Raw genomic sequence first — 15786 nt, 5'->3', positions numbered from 1 at the left:
TTATAGGATATGAGTCCCCGGACCCATTCATAATATGGTTCATAGATAAGAGTTGCTGACCTACAATACCAGAATTCTCTTTGCAAAGTTTTCATTTTCCAGAACAAGCTTTCAGCAGTTCAGCAGGAAAACATTCAGTATTCTTTTATTGCCTTCCTTAAAAGAAATAAATAAAAGTGACCATACTCCACCAGTTCATAATTCAGAAGTTCCGAACTTCCTCTTTCCACATCCTTTGTTAGAGTGGAACTATTATGCTGTTTGTTTCTACCTCTGGGTAACTTCAGACAGGTTTCTTAAAACATCACTTAGGCTCAGTTCCCACGCCTGTAACATGGGGATAATAGCAAATTATTCCCCTCTCAAAGTTATTGTGAAGGCTAAGATGATGTATCTGGAAGAGCCCAGCACAGTGCCTGATTCAAAGCAGCCTTTCAATACTTGAGTCTATTGAGTGTCTTGTGGAAGAGTGATTATGTTCAGAATGTTTTTCCTTCCTGTTCCACGAAATATTTTTCCCCGTGAATATTCACCCTACCATCCAGGGTCACAAAAGCAGAGGACACGATAAGAGCAGACTTGACTCTTGCTATGTTCTTAAGGGTGGATGTTCCCAGTATTACCTGGACACTGGGTCTGGGAGTGAGGGCTGAAGGGCTAAGGAGTGCATATTGACATCAGTGGTGAGAACAGAGCCACAGACCTGCTACTGTGGACGCTTTTCCTTAATTCCAGACCTGACCTTTTGTCCTACTCTCTAGCCCCAAACTGGTTTACGTCAGTCTACTTTCGAATATTAAGCATACCCATCTGTTCTCGGAATCAGTCCTCAAAATAATCATCCATTGGGAAATGTCTGAAGCTAACCCTGATGACAAACGCTCATGGTTAATGTCTCCCAAAACTAGTGGCACAAACTAGCCTTCGTGTAGAGATTTAGAGCTGTGTTCGCCTCTTGCCACTACCCCTCTGCGGTAGCCACACCAATCCTCTCATGCTTCCCGTTCACCTCCAGAGCAACCAGCTTTCCATTTTATCTGGACCAGCAATTCTCAGAGATTGGTAATTAGACAAATTTGGATTGAAAGCCTACATTGCTACTTACTGTTACTTTGGGTAAATTATGTAATCTTACTGACGCTTAGTTTTGTTTGTCTGTAAAAAGGAAGCTAATGACTCTCTTGTAAAGTAGTTTAAAGATGAAGTGAGATAATATAAGTAAAGTAACCAGCCCAATGACTGGTTTTCATAATAACTTTAATGAGAAGCTATTGTCATCATCATTATCATCATCTTCTCATCAAAAAAATTTTTGTCCAAGGCAACCCAAAGTTCTGGTGAGCATATAGAACAACCAAAATTCTCATGCACCACTGGAAACCACTTTGGAAAGCTGCTTGGAAGCATCTAGTAAAGCCAAACACATGGGTACCCTATGACCCAGAAAGCCCACTCCATATACCCAATAGAGGTGTGAGCGTGTGCTTAGCAAAAAACTGGTACTAGGATTTTCATTGCAATGTATTCATAATATAGTTTCATAGCAACTGTAGTCACAATAGATAAAAACTGGAAACAACCTAAGTATCTATCAAAAATAAGATGGATAAATTACATTGTTTTCTTCCTTCCTCTGTTAAATACTACATAAAAAAATAGAATAAACTACTGCTACGTGCAACAAGGCAATAACATGGATGGATCTCACAGATACAGTTTTGAGGTAGAGAAGCCACATGCAAAAGAATACATGTTGTGTGAGTCCATTTATATGAAGTTCAGGAACATAGAATAGGTTATCCACGGGGCAGGAGATCGGGAGAGTGGTAACCTTGGCATGGGGTCATGACCGAAGGGGACATGGGGTAGGTTTTAGAAAGCTAGGTAGATTCTGTTTCTTGATCTGTGTTCTAGTTTCATGAATATTGTGGATTGACTTGTTTTCCTGAAAACAGATGTGCTGAAGCCCTAATCCCCAGTGCCTCAGAATGTGACCTTATTTGGAAATAGGGTCATTACAGAGGTCATCAAGTTAACATGAGGTCATTCGTGTGGGCTTTAATCCAATATGACTAGTGCTCATCTAAAAAGGGAGAATTTTGATGTAGAGATATACACACAGGGAGGATGCCACATGAACGTGAAGACAGAGATCGGGACAGTACATCTATAAGCTGAGGAACACCAGAGATGACCAGCAAACTACCAGAAGCCAAGGGAGAGGCATGGAAAAGATTCTCCCTCATAGCCTCCAGGAGGAACCAACCCTGCTGACACGTTGACATCAGACTTCTAAGATGTCTCCAGCACTGTCAAGACAACAGATCTATGCTGTTGAAGCCACCCAGTTTGTGGTACTTTGTTATGGCAGCCCTAGAAAACAATACAATGGATATATCTGTTGGGTGGAAATTCTTTAGGCTGTGAACTTATGATCAATGCCCTTTTCTGTATGTAAGGTATATGCCCCAATTATACTGAAATAACATGTGAATGAGCATATAATTGAACTTTGAAGTAGTGAAGTATTCATACAGATTTTAAAAGTTTATTGAAGTAATCACAAAGGAAAATACTTGGTTACATAAAATGTTAAACTCTATGTCAAAATAATGTCTGACAACTGACATTGAAAAAACCCAACATATTGAGGGATATATTTGCAGCAATTATGACAGCAAAAGATTTGTATTCCTAATAAAGAACTCTTGTATATCATTTTAAAGAACTAAAATTATGTAAAACAAGATAGACAGAGGATATAAACAGAGTACACAGAAAAAGAAATTTAAAAATTCATAAATGAATGGTAGATGTTCAATAGAACTAGAAATCAAAGAAATGCATTAAAACAAGATGGCATCTTTGGGCTTCCCTGGTGGCGCAGTGGCAGAGAGTCCGCCTGCTGATGCAGGGGACACGGATTCATGCCCCGGTCCGGGAAGATCCCACATGCCGCAGAGCGGCTAGGCCCGTGAGCCATGGCCGCTGAGCCTGCGTGTCTGGAGCCTGTGCTCAGCAACGGGAGAGGCCACAACAGTGAGAGGCCCACGTACCACAAAAAAAACAAAAAAACAAAAAAACAAGATGGCATCTTTTATGTGTCAAATTGGCACTTTTTATTTTTAAACAATAATAACCAGGGCTGATGAATCTTCATTGAGAAGGACATTGTCCTCTGCTGATGATGTGAATAATAATAACAAACATCTAAATGCTTTGTAGATATCAGGCACTATGCTAAATAGTTGGCCTTTGTAGTCAAGTATATCTACAGTCAAATATCTTATTTTCCTTTTCACAGTAACCCCATCAGATATTCTTCTCGTTTCCAGACAAGAAAGCTGTGGCTCAGGAATATTAACTTGACCATCGTTACCTAACTAGTAAACGGTAAAGGTAGGATTTGACCCCAGATTTCTGCAGTGCCAGATACTGAGATTTACTGCCTCTGAGAGTGTATACTTGTTGTACGCTTTTCTTGAAAACAATTTGACAATATGCATTAACTGCCTAAGAAGGTCCATAAACTTTGACCTACTAACTAAATATCTAGAAATCTGTTCTTATGATAGAAACAGAAATGTCAACAAATATTTAAGTATGAGGATGTTCATTGTTGTATCACTTATACTACTGGAAATAATAGAAAGAACCTATGTGTCCAACATTATTTAAGTAGACTTAAGTAATTTAAGATACATCTAGCCACAGCATGGAATAAATCATAGCTGTAAAAATAGGTTTCTGGAAAAAGTATAGAAAGACGTATGCATAAAGCTATTCACTGTGGCACTATTTGTAATAGTACAAGACTAGAAACCGCCACATTATCCCTCCATAGGGGACTGGTTGAATAAACTGTATACATTTATCAAATGGTGACAATTAACCATAAAAAGAAATGACAGTTATCGCCAAATACTGCTAAGCAATGAATTCAGGTTATCTTGGTAGATTAAAAAAAAGTAATGTGAAGAATTTTGTGCATAACATGAAAATATTTATCTTAGAATGGGGGATATCTATTTATTTGTTATTTATGTTTTAAAAATGGAAGAATGAATTAAAAACTAACAACAGGGCTTCCCTGGTGGCGCAGTGGTTGAGAGTCCGCCTGCCAATGCAGGGGACACGGGTTCGTGCCCCGGTCCGGGAAGATCCCACATGCCACGGAGCGGCTGGGCCCATGAGCCATGGCCGCTGAGCCTGCACATCCGGAGTCTGTGCTCCGCAACGGGAGAGGCCACAACAGTGAGCGGCCTGCGTACCACAAAAAAACCCCAACAAAACAAAAATAAAAACTAACAACAAAGTTACTTATAGGGGCGAGAAGGGAAGAGGGTAGAGGAGGCAAAAATAAAGCTAGACTTCTCTGAATATATCCTGTTCTGTAGTTGGACTTCAAAACCTTGAAATTATTTTATAAAATTATAAAACAAAAATAAAAAAGAAATCTTCAAAAGTCAAAACCAAAATAAAACAAATCAACCATTTGACAAGTTGGTGGCATATGCACACAGAAAAGACAATTTTAAGTTACTTTGGAACAGAGTAAGATGACTATATATCCTTAGTAAAATGTACTCCAAAGACAGAAAGAAGTTCAAAAAATTTAACTACCTTTAGCACATGTATTGCTGGTGGTAGTGTCTGTAGTGGTTTAAAAATGTATCACCACCTTCAGAAAGTGGAGCCTAATCTCTCTCCCCTTGAACGTGAACCAGACTTGATGACTTACTTCTGATGAAGTGTGGAAATGATGCTGTGTGATTTTTGAAGCTAGATCATCGAAGGAATTGCAGTTTCCCCATTGTTGTCTTGGATCACTTGCTCTGGGGCCGGATTTCATGCCATGAAGACATTCAACTAGCCCTCTGGAGACGCCTATATGGAAAGGAACTAATGTCTCATGCTAACAGCCAGTACCAACTTGCCAACCGTGCAGATGAGATACTTTGGAAGCAGATCCTTCACCCTTGGTCAAGCCTTCAGATAACTGCAACTCTGGTCAAATTCTTTACTGCAACCTATGAGAAACTCCCCACCAGAACTACCTAACTGAGCTGCTCTCAAATTCCTAACTCACAGAAACTGTGACATAATAGTTGTTTAGTGTTACTTTAAGCCACTAAGTTTTGGGATAATTTGTCATGTAGAAATAAATAGCGAATACAGAATTTGTTCCAGGACTGGGGTGCTGCCATGACAAAACCGTGAAATTTATGAGCGGCTTTGGAATTGGGCAGTGGACAGAAGCTGAGAGTGTTAATGAAAGCCTAAAGGGCCTCGAGAAGACTGAATAGAAGCCCAAGGTCAAGAAGGGCTGATTTTGGAAGGGTTTGTGAACGTGGTTTTGTCTGAGTGGGCTACACCCAGAATCATAGGAGATCCATAAAGTTTTTAAGAGAAGTAAATTGGCAGAAGTACCACATGGATTGGATTGAAAGGGGCAGAATTAGTATAAAATGATAAGAGGCCTTTGGACCCTGAAGCTTCTACTGATAGGAAGTAAGCTGAGAATACTCTTCAGTAGAAAACATGGGCTACCTTTCATGAAAAAGAGAGGATGACCTACAGGGTGGAAAGAAGAGCTCAGAGGCTGGAGCTTAAAGCTATGGAGACACATTTTCAGACCTGGACTCCTAAACAAGGAACTTTCAACATTTGCCCTGATGAATTTTCCTATCTTTTGCGTCTGTGTGTCTCCTGTTTTCCTTTATTTTGAATGATGGTAGTGGTGGTGGGGTGATGGTCCATGGTAGTTATCCTGTGCTTACCCTACCATTGGATGGTGTGTGTGTGTGTGTGTGTGTGAGTGTGTGTGTGTGTGTGTTGGTGGCAATTAACTTTTCTTTTTAGATCATAGGTCTTCAGATTGTGAGGAACTGTACTCGAGGAGCTGTTCTCTAGGACACCTGAGGAGTCTCCTCCACACTTGTACCTGATTTAGTACCAAGATCATGGACTTCAAGCGGATGGTGTAAGAGAATAAAACATTGGGGAAGTCTTTGGTAGGGGTGAGTATATTTTACATTTATAATGTAAATTAAGTTGCAGCCAGAGAGTGAGAAGAAATATGCTTGCAAATTCTTTGACATTCCCCTTTCAGTGGGTAGAGACTAATTCTTCTCCCTTTGAATATGAGCCATACACAGTGATTCACTTATAACAATAGAATGTGGTAGATGTGACACTGTGTGATTTTTGAGGCTAGATTACCAAAGGCCTTGCCATTTACACCTTGCATTCTTGAATAGCTCACTTTGGGAGAAGCCAGAAATCATGCCATCTGGACCCTCCAGCAGCCCTCTAAGACCCACTGAAGTCTTCTTTCAACACCCAGCATCCACTTGGTAGCCATGTCAGTAGGTCCCCTTGGAAGCAGATCTCCCAGCCCCGTTCGTACCTTCATATGACTGTGGCCCTGGCTAACATCTTGTCTGCAATCTCATGAGAGACTCAGACCCAGACCGTGCAGCTAAGCTGCTTCTGATTTGCTGATCCATAGAAACTGTGACATAATTAGTGTTTATTGTTGCTTTGAACCATTAGTTTTGCGGTAATTTGATGTGTGTGTATTGTTAATGAAGCAGATGAGTAATTATGTTGGTGTCATTGATGTAAGGGAAAGGAGCCACAGGTGTAAGACTGATGAGGTTAGAAAAAACACTGTAATCTTGAATTCAAATGGCGATCATTGCAACGGCGTATTTTATGTTAAAGGGCAGTAAGAGCAGAAGGAGAGGAGGAGGGACAAGGGAAAGCGAAAGCAAAGTTCCTTAATTCTGTCCACAGAAAAGACCTCGAAAATGAGTACCTGAAAACCCAGATTCTATATAAAATTTCCCACTTAAAAGCAAACAAACTAGATCTCTTTAAAGAAATGGCTCGTTCTAGATCCGGAGCAGAAATGTTTCAGATGAGCCCGGAACATCCCATGACAACAGAAAGTAAGGATGCAATGTTTTTAAAAAGTACTAGAGGGCTTCCCTGGTGGCGCAGTGGTTGAGAGTCCGCCGGCAGATGCAGGGGACGCGGGTTCGTGCCCCCGGTCCGGGAGGATCCCACATGCCGCGGAGCGGCTGGGTCCGTGAGCCATGGCCGCTGAGCCTGCGCGTCCGGAGCCTGTGCTCCGCAGCGGGAGAGGCCACAACAGTGAGGCCCGCGTACCGCAAAAAAAAAAAAAAAGTACTAGAAAAAAAATGCAAGGATCTTTTTCAGGATTTAGAAAGCAACGTGAAGAGGCTCCCACGGCCTGAAGATGGGACGGCTGGAGCATGATTAAGAATAATAACTGCAAGGGACTGAAACACATCAAATATGTTTAAATCCACACGGACATAATGACACCAGCAAAACTAATTAGTTCCCTTTGCATGGCGCTTGGCACTTAATTCATTATTTTGATAACTGGCAAATGAAGGGAATAAATAAGGTATTTATCCTGCCTTTCTTCGATGAACTGTACCTCAGTGTAATTAAATAGTCAGTGAGGAGAAGTTTCTCTTTATAGCAGTTAACAAATGAAGAAATAATGGTAAAATGAGAATATTCACCTTTTTGAAATTCCTAATGAAGTAAGGGATCTGGGCGGTGATCATCATTGGCTGCTGACATCACAGAAAGACAACCAGGTATTGGGTACCTCCTGGGAAGTCACAACAGAGCATTCTTACCAAAGTAACAACATGAATCTGATCAACCTTTGAGATGTAGCTACTGATTTTCAGGAGATGCAGGGGACAGAGGAACATGATAAATGACAACATGGAGATCCAATTAGCAAACTCCAGGGCGTAGGAAACTCTACAGGAGAAATGACCAGGTTCTTTAATAAATAAATAAAACAGCTTAGAGAGAGAGGGATGGGGAAAAGGAGAGAGAGAGAAAGACATCATGTTTCAAACGGTTTTTACAATGTGCAAAAATGCCCAATGTATATTAAGTTAGGAAAATCAGAATATAAAATTGTATTTATAAAACAAATCCATCTTACTTTTTGAAGAAACATATAGCACAAGAGAAAAAAATGTTCAAAAATAGTAACAATGTGTGCGGGTAGCAGGATTATTGGTAATTTTGGAATATTGTATTTTTCAAATCTGTTTTAAGATGGAAATATTTTTATAATCACTGTCTCTCTTGGAATAAGGACAAATAGACAAATTACTAAAAATATGTCTATAGTGAGGGGAAAAAAAGCATATTACTTTAACACTTGTTTTACATGTGGTGGCCCTGTGCTGTCCATTGAGATTCTGTTTTCTGCAAGAACACTGACTAATGCCATCGTAGTGAGTTGATGGGTCCCATCTCCCTAGTATCAAGCGTATATTTTATTAAGGGTCCTTTGGGAAAGACCTGAATTCAAAGGAATAAGCCAGCCCTTCTAACTCTGAGATGGGCGTGAGAAGTTAGCCCTCACATAACTGTTGAGGAAGGTCAGCATCTGAATTATGAAGTCTGGCTTTTGGTAGGTGATGAACAGGAAAAGGAAACAGACCACCTCGACATAGCCCAGGTTGGGTACAGATGGTCTAAAAGCAACAAGTTTATTCTGTAGTGTTGCCAAGGCAACAGCAGCTGCTTCTGGCATTGCGGAGGGTGAGGGAGGGAGAAAACAGGAGAAATAAAGAGGCAGAATGATTCTGTACATCTTTCCTAGGAAAATAGGAAAGAATACTGACTATTTTCTGGGTGAACATGCTTCCATAATGCTTAAAGTGTCATCAGTGAAAGGCAAATGGTGTTTTTCACATTGTAATCTGCCTCGAACTAAACAGGAACGCGGTCCCTCTTGTCATACTGTCACTTTCCCGTCTATGACTCCAAACAGCGGTGGGTGGGGCTTTCTTACAGCTCTATCCCCTTGAGTGTTAAAACACCTTGATGTTTTCTTGTGACGGTGACTGCAGCATCTATTCACGTGGCTGAAAGATGCTTATGTTTTGACTGTGTCTGGATTTGCAAGGGAAGAAGAGAGGAAAGGAATAGCCTTGGCCCTTTTCCTCCTCTTCTCCTCCCCTTAGCTCCTGCCTCCAGATCTTTCTACCTGCAAAGGAAGAGGATGAAGCAAGGAGAATGTGGCAGTGAGGAGGGAAAGAGAGCAGCAGGTCTGGGGAGTGTGCTAGAGATATTTTCAGCCAAGGGCTACCTGGCCACAAGGCAGCCCGCATGGGGACACTGGGAGCCTGGGACGAGTTGAGTCAGGGCGAGGTAAGCAGGGCTGGAGCCCAGCTCTGCCTGTGATGGCCTCAGAGAGAGAGATCAGAGCTGGAGATGAAGACAGAGCTACGGAGACGATCGGTGGCAGATGTTGAGCATCAAAATCATTCTCGAACTGGAGAAACTCACAGCTCTGATGCCCTGGCTCAGGGAAAGACTCTCTTTCCTGCCTGAACCTCATTTTGTGTGTTCAGAACCTGAAACAGTCTCTGGGCAGTTTTCACTTGCTCAGAAGCAAAGAGAATTTAGAGCCCTGCTCGTGCCCAGTTGAGGCTGAATAATTTTTCAAATGCCAAACCACTTTTAACACAGCAGAATGGCCTAGAGATCAAAAGTCTGAACTTGAGAGTCAGGCAAGTCAGGGGAGCCTGGATCTCCTGACTGGAGCTGCCGCTCCAGCTGCTTATTCATTACTTGTTATATATTATTTCACTGGCGTCACATTTACAAGGATAGAAGCAGGTGGCTCAGCTGCGCCAGGCCTTAGCTTCCTCTCTGTCGGTGGGGACGCCAGGGCCAGCCTCCTAGTGTTGGGTTGTGACTAGGGCTGCACAGTGGACTGAAGTTCAAGTCCACCGTGCCTAGTGTTGGCACAGTTTCTGTGACATTTCTATTATCATCTCATTCGTCTTTGAACATGTCTTTGAAAAGTGGGAAGGAATGGAGTTCACCTGTGCTTGCGTCTTGGATTTGAAAGTGACAATAAAGTAGGTAGAAAGTTAGGTCACAAGTTGGCCATAGACCTGTATTAGCATTCTCTAGAAAAACAGAATCAGCAGGAGATTTTATATATACATATATATATAAAATGTAATATTATATATAATGTAATATTATATATATAATGTAATATTATATATATAATATGTTATATATTATCTCTATTACATATAGCTATAATTATATATATCTATAATCTCTATGTATTAGAGAGAGAGAGAGCAGGGGCTGGGGGGTTGGAATTTATTTTAAGGAATTGGTGCACACATCACGGATGCTGGCAAGTTCAAAATCTGCAGGGCAGGCCAGCAGCCTAGAGGCCCAGGGAAGAGCCGATGCTGCAGTTCAAGTCCACAGGCAGTCTGGAGGCAGAACTTGCTCTTCTTAAGAGGAAATCAGTTTTTTCTATTAAGGCCTTCAACTAATTGGATGAAGCCTGCCCACATTATGGAGGGTAATTTGCTCTACTCAAGGTTTGCTGATTTAAATGTTAAGCTCATCAAAAAATACTTTCACAGAATTATGTAGAGTTATGTTTGACCAACTATCTTAGTACCATGACCTAGCCAAGCTGACAGATAAAATTGACCATGACAGGGCCCCTTAGAGCACCGTCCGAACATTGGTACCTCCTCACGAGTCAGTAACCGTGACCCCAGAGAGTCACTCACACAATAAATAAGTTCCATTAATGCAGCTCATTTCATGGCATCTGCAGAATAGCTGGGACCAGATTTCCGTTTTTCTTTATTTGTGCTGCACCCTTCTTTAGGAGAAAATCAAAGCACAGCAAAAGTTGATAGCAGGAATTATGTCAAAAAAGCAATTTCTACCACAGGTCCTGGGGTTAATATGTATTTATTCCAATCTCTTAAATATTAAGCGAAAGAGGGAAATATTTGAAGGGAGCTCTAGACTGGGGACCAGAAGTTCAACACTCCACCCTGACACTTAGGCAAGTGTCCTGATCCATAGTGAGGTGGATAATCACACCTGCACCAAATCAGGTAGCGGGGAGGACTTGCCACGATCATCCGTGTCAAAGTGCACAGATATCGGGCTTCCCTGGTGGCGCAGTGGTTGAGAGTCCGCCTGCCGATGCAGGGGACATGGGTTTGTGCCCTGGTCCGGGAAGATCCCACAAGCTGCGGAGCGGCTGGGCCCGTGAGCCATGGCCGCTGAGCCTGCGCGTCCGGAGCCTGTGCTCCGCAACGGGAGAGGCCACAACAGTGAGGGGCCCGCGTACCACCAAAAAAAAAAAAAAAAAAAAAAAAAAGTGCACAGATATCAATTATACTTGAATCTGGAAAAGGGTTGAAAGCCGAAACCTTGCTGTGTAAACAGAAAGTATTGCTGCTTTTAACACTAAAAGGAAGGGAAGAGGGAACCAAGCCACATATCTCTGAGGCTGACACCTCACTCTTTTCTCTCTTTCTCTTGAGCAAAATTTCGCTATGTCCTGACAGCCCATCTCAGCTGTTCCTCCAGTTTATGGCTGCCTGCCCATCTTTCTTTGTCTGGTGCACACGAGTGATACAGAGCTCTTTCTGTAAGCTGCAGTCAGGAAAGGAGTGTGTCCTGGTTGGGAGTTCAAGGGCAAAGATGATACACAGGATTTTTTTCTTTTTTTGCGGTACGCGGGCCTCTCACTGTTGTGGCCTCTCCCATTGCGGAGCACAGGCTCGGGACGCGCTGGCTCAGCGGCCACGGCTCACGGGCCCAGCCACTTCGCGGCATGTGGGGTCTTCCCGGACCGGGGCACGAACTCATGTCCCCTGCATCGGCAGGCGGACTCTCAACCACTGCGCCACCAGGGAAGCCCAATACACAGGATTTTAAAAGGTGCCTCTCGTGCATCTAGGGAAAAAGACTCAGACGCTGTTGCTAAAAGTGTAAATCGGTACAAATCCTGGCGTACAGTTTGGAAATATTTAGCAAATGCTTAAAAAAGGGAAAGATACCTAGTAATTCCATTCTAAGGACTTTATCCTTAAGTAAGTAACAGACAAGTATGCAAATATATGTACAGGGATATTCATTAGGGTCTTCTTTTAAAAGTGAAAAACTGCAAGCAGCCTAAGTGTCCAGTGATATCCAGGATTGAATAGATGAATTACAGTCCATCTTGAGAGCAGAATATTATTTAACCATTAAAAATAATAAGCTGATGATGTGTACGCATGTGTGTGTGTGTCTAAAGGTATTCATGATACATTAAGGGGAAAAGTAGGTCACAAAATATTAAATTTAATTCCATTAAAAATAACCACACACAGATACGTGAAAAAGTTTTGATGATGTCTTAGTTCGTTTGGGCTGCTATAATAGAATACCACAGACAAGGTGGCTTTAAACAACAGAACTTTTTTTCTCATAGTTCTGGAGGCTGGGAAGCCCACGATCAAGGCATGGGCACATTTGCTGTCTGCTAAGGACCCACTTCCTGATTCATAGATGGCGGTCTTTTACATACTGTCTCCTTACATGGCGGAAGGGAAGAGGGAGCTCTCTGAGGTTTCTTTTGTAAGGGCACTAATCTCATTCATGAGGGCTTTGCCCTCGTGACCTGATCACCTGCCAAAGGCCCTGCCTCCAGATACCATGACATTGGAGGTTAGGATTTCACCAGAGGAATTTACGTTTGAGACATAAACAGTCAATCTATAGCAGTGGATATACACCAAAATATTTACAGTCATCTTCTCTGGGTAATAGCATGTTGGGTGTTAACTCTTTTTAATATCTGTATCTTCTATTTTTCTACATTGAGTGTATGATTATTTGTATCAATATAACTGAGAAAATCAAGGGGGAAGATGCCTTTCCTGGACATTATTTACTGCCCCACGATCTGCTCATCCTTGATTAGAAGGGTGAGTGCTGTGTATTCTTGAGGCCTATCAGGACATCTGAGGAGGAAAATTGTACTCAGCATTATTTATTTTTCACCCTCCGTGGCGTTTTAACATCAATGTTGACAGTAACCTCTCAGATTGATTTTCTCTGTCTTGTAAAAAAGAAAATTCTAGCAGACACCAAACCAGAGAGCTCTTTCTAACAAGTCTAGATCATGAACCATTGCAAGGGAAAGCAGCCATGTAATCCCATAAGAGGCCCTAACACCCCTATTGTCATAAAGACTGCAATCTTTGAGGTTTGTTAACAAAAATTCATCGAGAAGTTTCTGGGGTTAATGGCAAAAACCAGAGTCAGGAATATAAACAAAGGTGGCACTGAGAAACCTTGATAGGTAGGGGTGTGTGTGTGTGTGTGTGTTTCTGTAAGCAGAGTTGATAATTTTTCTTCCTCTTGGCCAACCATGAGACCTGATATTTTTAGCGTATGTAATAGCAGGGCTTGAAACGCTGCTGTTTCTTGATAATACTGGGACATTTCACCCTGAGTGCTCAGAGTGTAGATAACCTAGAAAACAGCTAGCACTTTTCAGATTGGACACTGCAGAAATGCCAGTGTATAATCACGTTACCCTGTTCTCCTTTTGCACCGTTGACCTGTAATCAGGGGTTTAGTCTCCTGACTGCACATATGTTAGGACCGCTGGAAGTAGTTTCAGGCTTCTAGATCCTGAAACACCAAGCAGAAGGCCCAAATCACTCTGTATCTTAAAGAGGCAGCAAATGATGAGTCAAGATGGAGGGAGAAAGGGATTGCAGGCGGGAAGGCCGACACACACCCCTGTATCTGCAATCTCAGATGGGCTTCAGGGGGCCAGGCAGTCAGCGTTTTGATGGGCCGCTTGCCTCTCCGCATTCTCATTAATCATGGAGATGATAGATTCTTCTCTCGCCGTGTCTCTACCGCCTTAGAACTCCTACTAGCCTTTATTTGCATTTCTCTCAGGGCATTTAACTTATTCTGCCTTGCGTTGTAGTGAAATATGAAGACTTCTTAGACTCTTGCTAGATTGCAAGTTCCCTGAGGGCACTGACAATTTCTGCATTGGCTTGGCATTGATGACGTACGGTACCTAGCAGATATTCAGTAAAAAAAATAAATAAATAAAAAATCATTGAATGAATGAATGAATAATAGACAGTAGCGCTCAAAATTTCCTCACTTCCACTGACAGAGAGAACAAGAAGTTGAAGCTCTTTAGGAAAAACAAAAGCTGATTTTTCAGTCTCCTAATGGTTCAGTGGTTGTGTGTGATTCTCCCTTTTCAAGAGAGGAGATGGCTCTGCTATCCCTAACATCACCACTGTGGTGCTTCCTTACGCTTCCCCTCTCAGCAGAAAAGGTGAATTTAGCGATGCAATCCAAAGGGCTCATTATTCAAGGGCCTGTTCTGTATCTGGGACCCAGCCTGGTCCATTTCTGTTTGCACGCCACTGTTGACAAGCTGTCTGATGGTGGAACAGGTCCTTCCACTTACAGTCTATGAAATGGATTCGTAAAATCAGTCCATAGGTATTTATTATTCAACCGTTATGTGCACAATCCTGAAAGGTACAATACTCACATTTATAGAATTTTTGGACTGAATAGGAAAGCAAAGTGGTTTCTCGTAGATTACAAGGAGTAGTCTAGATCACTTAATCCATCCTCGTTATAGAAAAGATTGCACCAATCGATTCCAAGGCATCCTTAGCAACAGCACCTCCTCTTCCTCTCCCTCACCACCCCCTCCTCTGTCCTCCAATCATCACACAACCTTCAACAAAGGACCTGTGCTCAGAGTACTATGCTAAATGCATACAATGAATACAGAGGACTGTTGGATCGATATATGCATGCTCATAGAACTGTTTTTCATGGTGTAGTTTTACACCGTGGGCTGAAAGGGACCATATCTTCCATTTCTAATGATATCCTAGCACTTTGTCACTTTGAAAGGAAGTGCTAATAACGTTAATAGAATGTACAGCGACTTGCTGGCCCCATGCCCCTCCCCATCTCCCAGGGTCCAAAGGAGCATGGCCAGTGGCAGCCTCCGGGTGTTTCTGTTAAAGGTGGCCATGGCTTCCCCGATGAGAGCTCCTGGGAGAGGGAGGCTGCCCCTGTAATTCGGCAGTGGCCCCAACTTGAGCTCCCCCAAGAAGCGTGAGCTACAAATTTCATTACCTGCACCAGCCCTTCCTTCCTTCCTCCTCTGGTACCTGTAGGTCTTTCTTCAGTGAAGGAGCTTCACTCTTCCCTTACCTGAGATTTAAAATGCGCCTCACAAGTGCCCCCAAATCACTGGGTCAAATCCTCCAGGGATCATAAAGAAAAAAAAACAACGTTTCCAGGAGTGAGTTATATATGGCAGTGAATTCATGCACTTTCTGTAGCTCCTCATTTCCTTCCATTATGTTAATTCTTCCAACTCAATAACCTAATTCCCTGCCCCCCACTGCACACATTTTTTTTTCCCCCTCAGGGAGGAAGCTGATTGATGCTGAAGTAAGAATCCGTCCAATTTTGTGACGGTCTAAGTACTCCAGGCAATCGCCCTGCAGCTGCCAGTGGCTATCTCAAGCCCACACCAGAGCAACCACGGTCTCAGCAGGCTCATTCGGAGCCGCAGGGAGGTCGGAGGCGTGTGCTAGGTGTGCATTTCGGAGGTTGTTTGCACCACGTGTCTTGGACAAACGCCAAGGTCAGGAAGTCTCCAGAAGGCTGTCCTAACGCTTCCTCTGTGATCTGTCTCCACCTGCCTTTGTGCCGCTCGGGGAGGTGCTCCTCCTGTCTGCTGCCATCGCCCCCTCCTACCGTCTGTCTTGACTCAGTGCTTTTTATTATTCAATTATTAGAGTTATTGGACGTGTTCATGGCTTATTACCCTCTGGGCGCATGTACAAGTAGGATAGGAAAAACCCACCGCAGCTTCATTTCTGT

Source organism: Delphinus delphis, chromosome 18, assembly GCF_949987515.2.
Source record: "Delphinus delphis chromosome 18, mDelDel1.2, whole genome shotgun sequence".
In the NCBI taxonomy this organism is placed as follows: Eukaryota; Metazoa; Chordata; class Mammalia; order Artiodactyla; family Delphinidae; genus Delphinus; species Delphinus delphis.
Note: the sequence above shows the minus strand (reverse complement) of the source record.